The sequence below is a fragment of the Monodelphis domestica genome, chromosome 8 (genome assembly GCF_027887165.1).
Source record: "Monodelphis domestica isolate mMonDom1 chromosome 8, mMonDom1.pri, whole genome shotgun sequence".
Classification (NCBI taxonomy): Eukaryota; Metazoa; Chordata; class Mammalia; order Didelphimorphia; family Didelphidae; genus Monodelphis; species Monodelphis domestica.
In genome coordinates, this window is record NC_077234.1 from 235,189,235 (window position 1) to 235,201,828 (window position 12,594).

General features: G+C 35.5%; 1 protein-coding gene and 1 long non-coding RNA gene across 3 annotated transcripts in view; one reads left to right on the forward strand and one right to left on the reverse strand.

Annotated features, from left to right (window-relative positions):
• The window catches only part of GLRA2 (glycine receptor alpha 2), a 323,328-nt gene that overhangs the window by 269,694 nt on the left and 41,040 nt on the right, over positions 1-12,594 (forward strand). The gene's annotated exons all lie outside the window — the stretch shown is intronic.
• Positions 11,770-12,594, reverse strand: part of LOC130455939 (uncharacterized) — a 69,443-nt gene continuing 68,618 nt past the window's right edge. The window contains exon 3 of the long non-coding RNA XR_008914229.1: positions 11,770-11,802. This is a non-coding gene — a long non-coding RNA (uncharacterized LOC130455939). The remainder of the gene's footprint in view (positions 11,803-12,594) is intronic.

Consider the following 12,594-nt stretch of genomic DNA (forward strand, 5'->3'; position numbering starts at 1 on the left):
GGACCTCAAAGATCATCTATTTCAACTTGCACCTCTCTTACTTTGGCTAAAAATATCCAGTCACTAAGTCTTATCAATTATTTCTTTGAAAAATTTTCTTATATTCATCTCTTCTTCACTTTCTCTGTCCACATTCTTGACTCAGACCTTTATGATTTTGTGCCTGAACTACGTACGGCAACAAGCTTCTAACTCGTGACATTTCTTCTCTTCTCTTTTCTAATCGACTTTAAACACTCCTACTATGTTAATCTTGCTAAAACACCAATTTTAGACCACATTCTTTCTCACACAAATCACTTCCCTGCTCAAAAGCTATCCATTGCCCTTGAATATTTGCAGCAATTTTTTAACTTGCCCAGAGAATCAAAAGCATAATGGCATTTCCAGCAGATAGGGTGTAAAAAGTCCTATAGAATGGGGCTGAGTAAGGGTGGAGAAGGTTGGTAGCGGGCAGGGAAGGGGAAGAAGCATTTAAGAGCCCACTAAGCACCAGGCATTGTGCTAAGCACTTTACAAATATTATTTCATTTGATCCTCACAACATCCTTTTGAGGTAGGTACTATTACTATTCCTATTTTACATTTAAGTAAACTGAGGCAAATAAAGTTTATTTGCCCAAAGTCACCCAGTTTGTAACTTTCCCAGGCTGAATTCAACTCAGGTCATTCAGATTCCTGGCTCTATGCATTTCTTCAACAAGCTGCCCATGGGTAGATATTTGTGGGGTCTTTCAATATTAATAAAAATATAATTCAATAGCTATTTTAGCAAGAACTTTCCTGCAGAGAGTCTAAAAATACATTGTTTGCCCTGAACCATGAACATAAATTTGGCATTATCCCTGAATTATTCTTTAAATAATTTTTAATTTTTAAAAAACAATTTAACTTAATTTTTTTCAATAACCAGTCTTAACCCTAAAGGCCTGGCAAAGTTGTTTCTACCTTTTCACTACTTATCTACTGATATACCAAAGAATTATAAAATGTTAGTGCTCAAGAGGACTTTAGAGATTATGTTGGAACACTGAAAACCAGAGAAGTTAAAGGACAAACAGCACACTGAGAGTAGAACTCAATATCTTCTCTCCTTTTAGGTTCTCCATATCTTTTTCTGTTGATCCAGGAATACCACTACTAGGTCTGTACCCCAAAGAGATTTTAAAAAGGGGGGGAAGTGCCTACTTGTACAAAAATATTTATAGCTGCTCTTTTTTAATTTAAAAAATTTTTATTCTTAAAATTTTTTAGATTTTTTCCATGGTTCCATGATTCATGTTTTATCTCTCCCTTCTTCACTGGCTTATACATGTCTTATTACTCAAAACCCATTTCCATATTATTCATATTTGTCATAGAGTAATCTTTTAAAAACCACAAGCCCAAATCATATGCCCATATAATCAAGTGATAAATCATGTTGTTTTTTGCATTTCTACTCCCATAGTTCTTTCTCTAGATGTGGATAGCATTCTTTTTCATAAATTCCATGGGATTGTTCTTGATCACTGCATTGCTAGTAGTATGTAGCTGCTCTTTTTTGTGGTGGCAAAAAAGTGGAGACTGAAGGGTTATCCATGGATTGGGGAATGACTAAACAAATTATGATAAATAAGGGTGATACTGTTGTGTTGTAAGAAATGATGAACAGGATGATTTCAGAAAGAGCTGAACAGACCTACATGAACTGATGCAGAATAAAATAAGCAGAACAGGAGAACATTGTACCCAGTAAAAGCAATATTGCGAAATAATCAACTGTGATAGACGTAAGTACTCTCAGCAATTCAATGATCCAAAACCATTCTGAGGGACTCATGCCAAAGAAAGCTATCCACTGCCTGAAAAAAGAGCTGTTGGAGTCAAAATGCAGATGAAAACGTGATTTTTCACTTGTTTATTTGGATTTTTGTTTTGGGGTTTTAGTCTGATCTGAGTATTTTGTTATAAAAATGAACAATATGGAAATATGTTTTGCATGATAATACATGTATAACCCAGATCAAATCGCTTGGCAGCTCCAGGAGTGGGGAGAGAAGAAAAAGAGGGAAACAATTTGGATCTTATAACTTTGGAAAACTTATGTGGAAATTTGTTATTGTGTGTAATTGATAAAAAATAAAATATCTTTATATTTAAAATTTTTAAAAATAAAGAACTATAAAGAATTACTTATTTCATGCCACAAATGGCAACCTGGTACCAAGATGAACACTCAAGATGATTTGGCTGTCTACAGCTGGTTCTCTAGTTGGCAGAGTAAATGAGTCAAATCCAACAAGGGCTTATCTAAAAGAAGCTTTGGAATGTCTAACTAATCTTCAAGGCTTCTAAATATTGATGTTGTTATAGGTCCAGAGCAGAGTGAAAATTAAAACCTTGGAGTCACTCAAGAAGTTTTGGATGTCATGATTAAAGGAAACCCTTCTCAGTACTGGAAAGAAGTAGAAGGAAAAAATGGAGAAAATCATTTTATAAAATATAAAGAAAAATAGAAAGCATGTAAATAAATTGAACAGGAAGACACCAAAATTGCCCACTGAAAAGAAAAAAATAAGGAACTACAGAACAGAACAAGTGTAGTATATGAAAGATAGGATAGAAAAGCTGACTGGTCAGTCTCTAGAAAACTTTGATCATGGAACAATCTAGTATTTGAGAATCCTGATTCTAGAGGGAAAGAAATAGAGATTCAGAAGAAAATTTCTAAATGGATATATATAATGAAAGAAATGCTCCTTTACCTATAACTGGATGACCACATATATAAATTTTGCATTTGACATTTGGAAAATAACTGCCAAAGTTAGCTACATCTTTGGGTTATTTTTCTAAGTTGAATATTTGATTCTTTGGAATACTGAAGGCATGGAATAAAAAAGTGACTGGATTAAGGTCCTTGGAGCCAGTTCCATGTTGGTTGCCCATCACTGCGTTTTACAGACCAGTAGAGTCAATAGAACTCCCTACCTACATAGCTGATTAGAGAGCTCATGGACTCCAAATCCCAGGCCTATCCCCACAAAACAATATCAATAATTTCAGAACTATAGCAAGTAGTCTATAGCAGCTGCAAAGAATTGATTGCAATAGTTCTGAGCTCCCCAATTATCTTCGGGAAATGGAAAAAAAAACAACAGAGAGAAGGCAATGCACCAAAATTTTGAATTAGAGCAGAATTGAGCCCAAGCCAAACAAATCTTCTAATGCACAGGTCTGATTAAACTATTCCTCTGATCAAAAATCTTCAGTGACTTTCCATTATCTACCACTTATTCACTCTTTGAACTAGCACTCCAGGCTGGCTCTAGCATACCTTTCTGGTATGATTTCATGATAACTGTATTTCACATACCTTAGAGAGCATGGGGTAATAAATGAACACTAGTCTTTGAGTTAGAAAACCTGATTCAAAGTCTCCATTTTGACATATAATATTTCCTTGGCAAGTCTAGATCTCAGTATCCTCATTTAGAAAAGGAAAATCATTTTTATACTGCTTAGCTTAACTGTCAGGGTTGTTTTATAGGGAAAAAAATGTTTTATAAAAATATCCTGTAAATTGTAGACTTGGGCTTCAGCCAAACAGGACGGCTTCCTCCTAACCTCACTTTGCCAGTACTTGCCCACTGTGCCTTTGTGCTCTCTGTCCCCATCCCTTTATCAGCCCTCCTCCTATATCAAAGAGTTGCAAGCTTTATCTTTTTACAGAAGTGCCCTATCAGGTGGCATCTCCTCGCTAATTGTTAGAAATGCCACTTTACCACTTATTGTGAGAAATGATTCTTCTTGGCCCCTACCATTCATTTATTCATTCTTATTTCCTGTCTTAGAATTGATTCTAAGTGTCAATTCTAGGGCAGAAGAGGAGCAAGACCTAGGCAATTGGGGGTAAGGGACTTGCCCAGGGGCACACAGCTAAGAAGTGTCTGAAGCCAGATTTAAACCCAGATCCTCCTGACTCCTGAACTGAATCTTTATCCACTGTGCTAGCTGCTCTCATTATTTATTCTTTAACTTGGACTACAATTATTTACATAGGTATCTTACTCAGTCTCTACCTGCCCCCAGAATAAGATTTTAAGGTTTGAAGGGAAGAAACTATTATTTTTATCTCTTAGCATCCCCAGCACTGAGCACATATTACTTTATTTGCCCATAGTAATCACTTTATAAGTGTTAGGGTTTTTTTTAATTGATCTGAAAATACTGTTTAAGCTGCTAAAAACTCTTAGGAGGAAACAGTGTCTTTTGACTTAATTAGTCCAATTCCCATGACAATATTGTGGGCAAGTGTGTTCTTGATGAATAATATTTGATGATGATGACTTTCAACAGTGGTGGTTAATTATTATTACAGTAGCAGCTCAGGTGTCCATGGTGTGTTTTAAATTATCTCTTGAATCCAGTGATCCAGGCTGACTCAGCACACACAGACAGAAACCCAGCCCCCAAAGGGATTCCATGTATGGCTGGCTAGTTGAGAGGTTCTCCAATAGGGAGTGTCAGATTCCAGTACAGACTCCATAACTCGATAGCTGTGGATACCACAGCAAGCCTTTTTCTGATTTATAAAATGAGGCTTTGAATTATAGTAGATCATCCTGAAGTTTTATCCATCTCAAAAATTCCAGGATTCACACTCAGCAGAATTCCATCAAAGACTTATGGGTGATGGGACTAATGAGGATCAGGTGTTTTTATTTCCTAGTTTATATCTAAATAAGGCAAATATGAGTCTTTCTACTTATGTGATTATCTACACAGCAAACGCAGTGGGCAGGAAGACAAACAAGCACAATTGAAGGTAAAAAAAGAGGAATGTATTTAAACCTACTCCCATGCAGAATGGTTTCAAGTGTTCCTGCCTTCTTCATGGAGGAAAAGTATCTGAACGCAGAACATCAGCAGCTGGCTAGCTCAGTGTACCAGAGCATGATGCTAATCAGTTTGAGATCACAAAATCAATTTCCTTTTTCTATTTCCATAATCAGTTTCCCATCCTCCTCAAGATAGTTTGACATACAGGAAATTCATATCTAGTAGTCACAGATTATCCCTTTAACCTTGTCTAGTCATCATGGAAACACATGCAATTAGTCACAAAATAGAGGAGAGTGAGGTAGAATGGGAGAAAGGGATATTGAGAGACAGACAAACAGACAGATAGAGGGAGAGGGAGATGGGGAGATGAGAGAGAAGGAGAGAGAGAGAGAGAGAGAGAGAGAGAGAGTGAGAGAAAGAGTGAGAGAGAGAGAGAGAGAAAGAGAGAGTGAGTGAGTGAGAGTGAGAGAGAGAGAGAGAGAGAGAGAAAGAGAGAGAGAGAGAGAGAGAGAGAGAGAGAGAGAGAGAGAGAGAGAGAGAGAGAGAGAGAGAGAAAGAGAGAGAGAAGATGCAGAAAGAGACAAAGAGACCCACCTCTCTGGAATTCAGCTTCCTCATCTATTAAAACTGCACTACATGATCTCTATCATGCTTTCCAATTCTAGATCTAAAATCTGATTATCTTATTCCCTTTTCTTGAAGGTTTAAGTAAATGAAGGAGTGGGAGGGTGATGACTTAACATCATCTTAGAAGTCTTTTGTTTCTTCTATAGGGTCTAACACAGGACTCAGAATACATATTGGCCAGTTTTTAACTAATTCATAATTACCTCTACTGCCTACTTTGTACTAAAAAGACAAAAAAAAGAGACCCAACTTTGAATTTTAGTTATCTGTTTTTCTAAAAGTGCCTTCTAGAAGACAAGGGTAGAGAAAGATACAGAAGGAAGGCTATCTAAAGAAAAGATTAAGAAATGGTGCATTCTTTTTTTTTCCCTTTTTAAACATTATTTTATTTGGTCATTTCCAAACATTATTCATTGGAGACAGAGATAATTTTCTTTTCCTCCTCCCCCCACCTCTCCCATAGCCGACAAGCGATTCCACTGGGTATCACATGTGTTCTTGATTTGAACCCATTTCCATGTTGTTGGTATTTGCATTAGAGTGTTCATTTAGAGTCTCTCCTCAGTCATATCCCCTCCACCCTTGTAGTCAAGCAGTTGCTTATCTTCGGTGTTTTTACTCCCACAGTTTGTCCTATGCTTGTGGATAGTGTTTTTTTCCTAGATCCCTGCAGATGGTTCAGGGACATTTCATTGACACTAGTGGAGAAGTCCATTACGTTTGATTGTACCACAGTGTATCAGTCTCTGTGTACAATGTTCTCCTGGTTCTGCTCCTCTCGCTCTGCATCACTTCCTGGAGGTCATTCCAGTCTCCATGGAATTCCTCCACTTTATTATTCCTTTGAGCACAATAGTGTTCCATCACCAACATATACCACAATTTGTTCAGCCATTCCCCAATTGAAGGGCATCCCCTCATTTTCCAATTTTTGGCCACCACAAAAAGCACAGCTATGAATATTCTTGTACAAGTCTTTTTCCTTATTATCTCTTTGGGGAAAATTGTGCATTCTTTAAATTATGTGTTCAATACTTCCTTCCCAGGAAGTAGATGATTATGTTTTCATGGAGTCCTTCTATCAGGTTCATGTGATTTATATAAAAGAACAGTGACAGACCCTTCCTTCCCCCTTTATAATTAGTTTGTTACTTGTAAACAAAAGTAAAAGACAAAAGAGTAAACATAATTAGAATTTGTATTGTCTAACCACTTATAATGCAAATGAGAGAAAATCTGAAATGAAACTTCTGATTGGAGTTGTATGCATTCATTGTTTAAATTACTGTAGCTCACAGTAAGGAGGAGGAATGTTTCTAAAGTGTCTCTTCAACTGTATAATCTTATCCATTTTCTCCAGGATGCCTCCCTTCTTTTAAACAGGTCTGTTGGATTTGGCCTGACTTCTGCACTTGTGCTTCCATCTTTTTCAAAGATCTAATTTATCTCCTCACCTGTGCCATATGTGATGACAATCTGCAAGAGATTGTCAGAATGCCAACATCAAATTGGAGATGGTACAAGGACACTTAATCAGATCTAGTATCCTAGTTTGAGAGTAAGATCAGAGAAAGGGAAGGGGAGTATGTGTGTGGGGAGGGGGGGAATAGAATTAGTATCATAAATCTATTGCCAAGATGAACATGTCTTGTATTTTATGTAATCACAGCTTAGATATCACTGGAATCAACATCAATTTCTGTTACGTATCTCTGGGGATGACCTTGAATCATTGGTTTCTATTCCAGCAATACAGGATTTCAATCCATTAGTTAGTCCTCCAGTCATAGAAGGAGATCATAAACCATCTTCTTAATTTAGGAACACATGATATGAAACTGAAGCAAGCATTTTCTTATGATCAAGATAATTTGCCAAGGTGATCAGTCTTATTCATTTGCAAAAGGAAATTAGATTATTATGAGGTGATATGGTCTTCATACAGTCACTCATTCATAGCCATTGACATTTAAAGCTTGTGTCAAAACAGTATAGCCTTTGAAGAATAATAATAGCTTACACTTATATAGATCTTAAGGTTTTCAAATTTGCCCACAACAATCCTATAGATTAGAAAGTCTAAATGTTATTATTAAGTATCCTGATTTTATATGTGGAGAAAACAGAGTTTTCAGAAATCAATTGACTTGGCAAAAGCCACAGGATGAAAATGAAACTAATAGGAAAGAAGTCACTTCTGTTTCTACCACATATAATTGAGCCTATTAAACCCCAGATCTCTGGGAGGGGAGAGCTAACTCTTTCAGGATATTTAGATCTTCAAGATTTTTACGCCTTTCTCAATTTCTAGGTTCGAACTCAGAGCATCAAGGGAATCTACCCATTCCCTCGTCTCTGCTTTTTTGATATAATACAGAGAGATATGTTTCCCCCAGTCTGTAAAAGTACAGGTAAAATTTCACTACTTGTTCCTTGTACTTCTCCTGACTCCTTTCTCTGAAGAACTTTTGAAGTTTTTAATGCCAAATCATGCAAAGCAAAGGGAAGAGCTAGAGTCATCATGGAGGGAAATCCTTAGTATCCTCCAGTGCCATATCCTCAGGCAGAGGAGCATCCTAGGACAAAGAGCCAGTTGAGATATTTTATACCTCACTGCTAACCATGGAAGCAAGAAATCATTAAAAGGTCAGCATCAAATAATTCCGAAAGGCTAATTGAAGCACCACCTATTACTTCCAGACATCAGGTTACATGCTCCCATTCAAGTGCCTCCCAGTCCCTTCCTCAGTTTAATTCCAAGAGTGATATAGCCTCCACCTATAAGCTCAGCCAAAGTTATTTATGGGTTTGTGGAATATTTGTGTGTATGTATGTATTTGTATAAATACCACAAATATTTCCAAATCGTATATGTATGTGTGTCTGTATACTTCACTCACCGTTTCCAAAACAGAACTAATTGCCTTTCCTTTCAAACCTTTCCCATCACTGAACTCCCTATTCCTAGTCTCCCACGTTCACAGTCTTGGAGTCAATCTTTACTTCTTACTCATACTCACCCTACACATCCCTTCTGTTGCCAAGTTCTCTCATTTCTTTCTTCATAACACCTTCCCTTCTCTACACTTATACAGCCACTGCCTTGGACTAGTGCAATTATCTTCAGATGGATCTCCCTGCCTCTAATGTCTCCCAATTCAAGTTCATTTAATTCTCAGTAATTTTCCTAAACATGTCAATTAATCCCTGCCCCACTCACCCACCAATCACAATCAATACACTTCAGTGACATGTGAAATTATATTTAGCTTTTAAAACCGTTCCCAGTTTGGTCCCTTTCCTACCTTTCCCAGTTTTCTTAAATGTTACTCCCTTTCACATGCTTTACATCCATGTCTCATAAACTCATCTTACTATTTCTATTACACTATACTCCATCTCCCAACTCTGAGCTTTTTTTTCTGGTTGTTCCTCCCTTACTGGAATGTTCTCTCTTCTTATCTCTATCTTGGCTTCCTTGGCTTCCTTTAAGATTCTTCACTATCATGTTCTAAAGGAAGTCTTTTGTGGTCCTCCCTCACACCCCTATTTCCATGTTAGAGTCTTCCTTCTGAGATTTTCATCTCTTTAGATACACACATTCAAATATATTTTTATTATTACCTTTATCCTTATACAATTTTAAAGGTTTCAACTGACTCAAAATAATTCCTACATTCATGAGCAAGACTTTTAATCTATTAAAATATTAATTTTATTCTTCATGATGATATTTGCTGTTTACTTTATCCAGAACCTACCAATTATTTTTGTTTGTTTGGAAAAAAGTACTCATGATATGAAAGTTTAGGGCTTCTAAATGATTTACAAGTCTCTGACTTTTCCTTTTATTAACCAAATATTCCCATGTATTTCTCCCCTTCTTCACCTTTTCTCACCTCTACATTGAAGTCTCTGAGTATCAGATATATTCTAATTTGATTTGGAGAGTTTGAGTTCTCCATGGAATTTTTCCACCACACTGTCCTCAACAACTGATACTGGTACAAAATCTGTAATTATTTTCATGGTGATCTTTTTCCAAATATTTATTATTAACATAACATTCAACATATGGTGACTAAATAATCTTTAAAATACTTCCTGTGGCTTTGGGGCAAACAATGAAGTTTGTTCTCCCATTTCTTTTCTTTGTCTCTCCAAGGAATACCTGTGATCCACCTTTCCATGTAGCTACAACTCTCTTCTTTTTTATTTCAATTAGAATTATTATTGAAGAATGTCATAATTGTTGTGATTCATCTTCTCCAGAAATATATCCACTCATCAGTCATTATATAAAGATCATACATTTAGAATATCAGTATTAAAGAGCATCAAAGTTTGGGCTAGTCTAAGTGAAAAAAAAATCCTACTCCAATGTATCATCATGGGGTGGAGATAGCCCAGAGTTCTTGACAAGTAGGCCAGCATATTTCAAGTGCTGGCAGATTTTGCTAAGCTGGAAAGGGTTCAATTAGGGATCTGGAAACAGGCCAGGTCTGTTTTCCAAGGATGAGCCCAGCTAATCACAGAGAAGCACAACACAAGTAAGTTGGCGAGCTCTTGATAAAACTATTTTGGTCACTGCAACTCATGAAGACAAAGAAATATACAAAAAAATTCTCAGTGCATAGTCATTTCTGTCTCCTTTTGCTTCTTTAGTGATGGTGGCCAAGTGGTAAAAAGGAAATTTTATTGTTTATTTAATTTAAGTTGTGTTCAGCTTTTCATGATGATCCCACATAGGGATTTCTTGGCAAAGATCCTGGTGTGGTTGGCCATTTCCTTCTCCAGTTCATTTTATAGATGAGTAAACTGAGGCAAACAGGATGAAGTGAGTTGAACAGGGTCACACAGCTAGTAAGTGTCTGAGGTCAGATTTGAACTTAGACTGTCCTAATTCCATGCCTAGCATTATATCCACTACACCACCCAGCTGCCCAAGAGGATACTAAAAATCACACAAGTTTTTAGGTCATCAACATCATCAACACACTTTAGATTATCATGCCATGAGAAAATGTAAAATAAGAAAATGACAAAAAGTCACTAGATCATCATTTTAGAAGTGGAAGGAACCTCAGAGGCCATCTAGTCCAACCCTCCCATTTTACATATAGATGAGGAACTGAAGTCCAGAGAGACTAAGCAGCTCGCTCAAAGATCACTCAAGTAGTAAGAGTCAGAGGTGTCAGATCTGAACATAGGTCCAATGACTGTAAGCTCAGTAATGTTTTCTCTGCATCATAATGACATCCAGAGTTTCACAACATTCTCATTTGCAATGCTTAGAACATTTAAATGGCTATTACATAGCCAAGTTTATTTTAGGCTCCCTGAACCTCTGTCCCTTTCCAAAGGATAGTGTTTTCTACTCATTAGAAAAATATTTTCCCATGCTTACTTCAATAACACATGTACTAAAATTGTTACAACAAAGTAGATAGCATGACTGATCCTGCTCTCATATGATACACAAATTTGTGAAGTAGCCCGTATTTTTGAGGAGATGCTAGGATTTAGCAAACACAGAAAAAAAGAAAGAAAAAGAAAAGAGGATCATTGAAGCATTTTTTCAATTTACAGAAAGAGAACAGACAAAATGGGGAAAGTTTATAAGCAGGACAACTTTGAAAACTACGTAGAAAATGTATTATATGTAATGTTTCAAAAGTATTAAAATTAAAAATATGAAAATAAAATTTTAGCAAAATAGCAGGATATAAAATAAGAGATAATTCATTTCAACTGACCATAGAGGGAGAAAAAAATACCTAGGAGTATGTAAGCCAAAACAAACCCAGAAACTATATGAACAGAATTATAAAATATTTGATAAAAATAAAATCAGATTTAAATAATTGGAGAAATATTCATTGTTCCAAGGTGGACAGAGACAGTATAATTAAAATGGCAATCTACTTAAACTAATGTATGAATTCAATGCCATCCCAATGAAAATACCAAAAATTATTTTATTGAACACTATAGAATTCCAAAATTCATTTGGAAAAATAAAATGTCCAGAATTACAAAGGAATTAATGGGAAAAATAGAAAGGAAGTCTAGCAGTACCAGATTTTGAATTATATTATAAAGCAATAATGATCAAAACTATCTTTTACTGGCTAAGAAACAGAAAAGTAGATTGGTAGAATAGAACAGACATACAACAAACAATTCTAAAAGATTATAATAACCTTATATTGACAAAAGTAAAAATCCAAGTTTTCAGAATAAAATTTCACCATTTGGTAAAAATTTTTGGGAAAAATCTAGCAGAAACTAGATATAGAGCAATTTCTTACATCACTTACCAAGATAAGATCAAGATGGACACATGACCTAGGAATAAAGAGAGAGATCATAAGGAAATTAGAACAGGGAACATAGTACCTATCAGATTTACAGAAAGGAGAAGAATTTATGAATAAGAATGAGATCACAAAAGCTTCATAAGATATAGAATAGATAATTTTAAATAAATTAAATTGAAAAGATTTTGTACAAGTAAAACTAATATAGCCAAATTTTGAAGGAAAGCAGTAAGTTGGGGGAACGTTTATAGACAATTTGTTGAATGTAAGACTCATATCTAAAATATATAGAAAACTTTGTCAAATATATAAGAATATTAGCCATTTCTCAATTAATAAATGGTCATAAGATATGTATAGTTTTTAGTTAAGGAAATCAAAGGTATATATAATTATATGAAAATATTCTAAATCATTAATAATTAAAGAAATGAAAATCAAAACACCTCTTAGGTATCATCTCAAACTTATCAGATTTGGCTAAAATGATAAAAGAGAAAAATGACAAATGTTGAGTGGGATGTGGAAAAATGGGGATACTAATACATTGCTGGTGGAACTACAAACTGATCCAACCATTTTGAAGAGCAATCTGGAATTATGCTCAAAGAAATAACCCTAATAGTGGTACAGCAATACCACTATTAGGGTTATTTCTTAAAGTTATCAGAGGAAAAAGGAAAGGTATATTCAAAAATATTTATAACAGTTCTCTTTGTGGTAGCCGAAAACTGGAAATTGAAGGGATGTGCATCAATTGGGGAATGGCTAAACAAATTGTAGCATGTGATCATGATAAATTTTACTATGCTACAAGAAA